The sequence below is a fragment of the Cornus florida genome, unplaced genomic scaffold, assembly GCF_030987335.1.
Source record: "Cornus florida cultivar Cherokee Brave unplaced genomic scaffold, ASM3098733v1 CherokeeBrave_3.0.0_Hap2_scaffold_66, whole genome shotgun sequence".
Classification (NCBI taxonomy): domain Eukaryota; kingdom Viridiplantae; phylum Streptophyta; class Magnoliopsida; order Cornales; family Cornaceae; genus Cornus; species Cornus florida.
The window spans coordinates 52,501-55,000 of record NW_026775897.1 but is presented as its reverse complement, the minus strand read 5'-3'; positions in this window follow the sequence as shown (position 1 = coordinate 55,000).

The window sequence follows — 2,500 nt, the reverse complement described above, 5'->3', positions numbered from 1 at the left end:
AAATGCTTTGCTCGAGACGGATTTCGATTTGGAGGTCCCCCGAGTTAATTTTGCCCATTATGACTCCTCGCCCGCACGCTCGTGCACACCGGCGTGCACGTGGGCATCGTATGCTAAAAAATGAAGTTTGGAGTTTGGGTTTGAAAATTTTATGGGAGCTTCCTAGAAGACTAAGAAGTGCTTTGCTCGAGACGGATTTCGATTTGGAGGTCCGCCGTGTTAATTTTGCCAATTACGGCTCCTCGCGCGCACGCTCAAGCACCCCGACGTGCACACCGGCGCGCACGTGGGCATCGTATGCTAAAAAATGAAGTTTGGAGTTTGGGTTTGAAAATTTTACGGGAACTTCCTAGAAGCCTAAGAAATGCTTTGCTCGAGACGGATTTCGATTTGGAGGTCCCCCGAGTTAATTTTGCCCATTACGACTCCTCGCCCGCACGCTCGTGCACCCCGGCGTGCACGTGGGCATCGTATGCTAAAAAATGAAGTGTGGAGTTTGGGTTCGGAAATTTTATGGGAGCTTCCTAGAAGCCTAAGAAATGCTTTGCTCGAGACGGATTTTGATTTGGAGGTCCCACGAGTTAGTTTTGGCCCATTATGACTCCTCGCCCGCACGCTCAAGCACCCCGGCGTGCACGTGGTCATCGTATGCTAAAAAATGAAGTTTGGAGTTTGGGTTTGAAAATTTTATGCGAGCTTCCTAGAAGCCTAAGAAATGCTTTGCTCGAGACGAATTTCGATTTGGAGGTCCCCCGAGTTAATTTTGCCCATTATGACTCCTCGTCCGCACGCTCGTGCACCCCGACGTGCACGTGGGCATCGTATGCTAAAAAATGAAGTTTGGAGTTTGGGTTTGAAAATTTTATGGGAGCTTCCTAGAAGACTAAGAAATGCTTTGCTCGAGACGGATTTCGATTTGGAGGTCCCCCGAGTTAATTTTGCCCATTATGACTCCTCGCCCGCACGCTCGTGCACCCCGACGTGCACGTGGGCATCGTATGCTAAAAAATGAAGTTTGGAGTTTGGGTTTGAAAATTTTATGGGAGCTTCCTAGAAGACTAAGAAGTGCTTTGCTCGAGACGGATTTCGATTTGGAGGTCCCCCGGGTTAATTTTACCCATTATGACTCCTCGCCCGCACGCTCGTGCACCCCGACGTGCACGTGGGCATGGTATGCTAAAATTGAAGTTTGGAGTTTGGGTTTGAAAATTTTATGGGAGCTTCCTAGAAGCCTAAGAAATGCTTTGCTCGAGACGGATTTCGATTTGGAGGTCCCCCGAGTTAAGTTTGCCCTTTATGACTCCTCGCCCGCATGCTCGTGCACACCGGCGTGCACGTGGGCATCGTATGCTAAAAAATGAAGTTTGGAGTTTGGGTTCAGAAATCTTATGGGAGCTTCCTAGAAGCCTAAGAAATGCTTTGCTCGAGACGGATTTCGATTTAGATTTCCGCCGTGTTAATTTTGCCAATTACGGCTCCTCGCGCGCACGCTCAAGCACCCCGACGTGCACACCGGCGCGCACGTGGGCATCGTATGCTAAAAAATGAAGTTTGGAGTTTGGGTTTGAAAATTTTACGGGAACTTCCTAGAAGCCTAAGAAATGCTTTGCTCGAGACGGATTTCGATTTGGAGGTCCCCCGAGTTAATTTTGCCCATTACGACTCCTCGCCCGCATGCTCGTGCACACCGGCGTGCACGTGGGCATCGTATGCTAAAAAATGAAGTTTGGAGTTTGGGTTTGAAAATTTTATGGGAGCTTCCTAGAAGACTAAGAAGTGCTTTGCTCGAGACGGATTTCGATTTAGATTTCCGCCGTGTTAATTTTGCCAATTACGGCTCCTCGCGCGCACGCTCAAGCACCCCGACGTGCACACCGGCGCGCACGTGGGCATCGTATGCTAAAAAATGAAGTTTGGAGTTTGGGTTTGAAAATTTTACGGGAACTTCCTAGAAGCCTAAGAAATGCTTTGCTCGAGACGGATTTCGATTTGGAGGTCCCCCGAGTTAATTTTGCCCATTACGACTCCTCGCCCGCACGCTCGTGCACCCCGGCGTGCACGTGGGCATCGTATGCTAAAAAATGAAGTTTGGAGTTTGGGTTCGGAAATTTTATGGGAGCTTCCTAGAAGCCTAAGAAATGCTTTGCTCGAGACGGATTTTGATTTGGAGATCCCACGAGTTAGTTTTTGCCCATTATGACTCCTCGCCCGCACGCTCAAGCACCCCGGCGTGCACGTGGGCATCGTATGCTAAAAAATGAAGTTTGGAGTTTGGGTTCGGAAATTTTATGGGAGCTTCCTAGAAGCCTAAGAAGTGTTTTGCTCGAGACGGATTTCGATTTGGAGGTCCCCCGAGTTAGTTTTGCCCATTATGACTCCTCCCCCGCACGCTCAAGCACCCCCGCGTGCACGGGGGCATTGTATGCTAAAAAATGAAGTTTGGAGTTTGGGTTTGGAAATTTTATGGGAGCTTCCTAGAAGCCTAAGAAGTGCTTTGCTC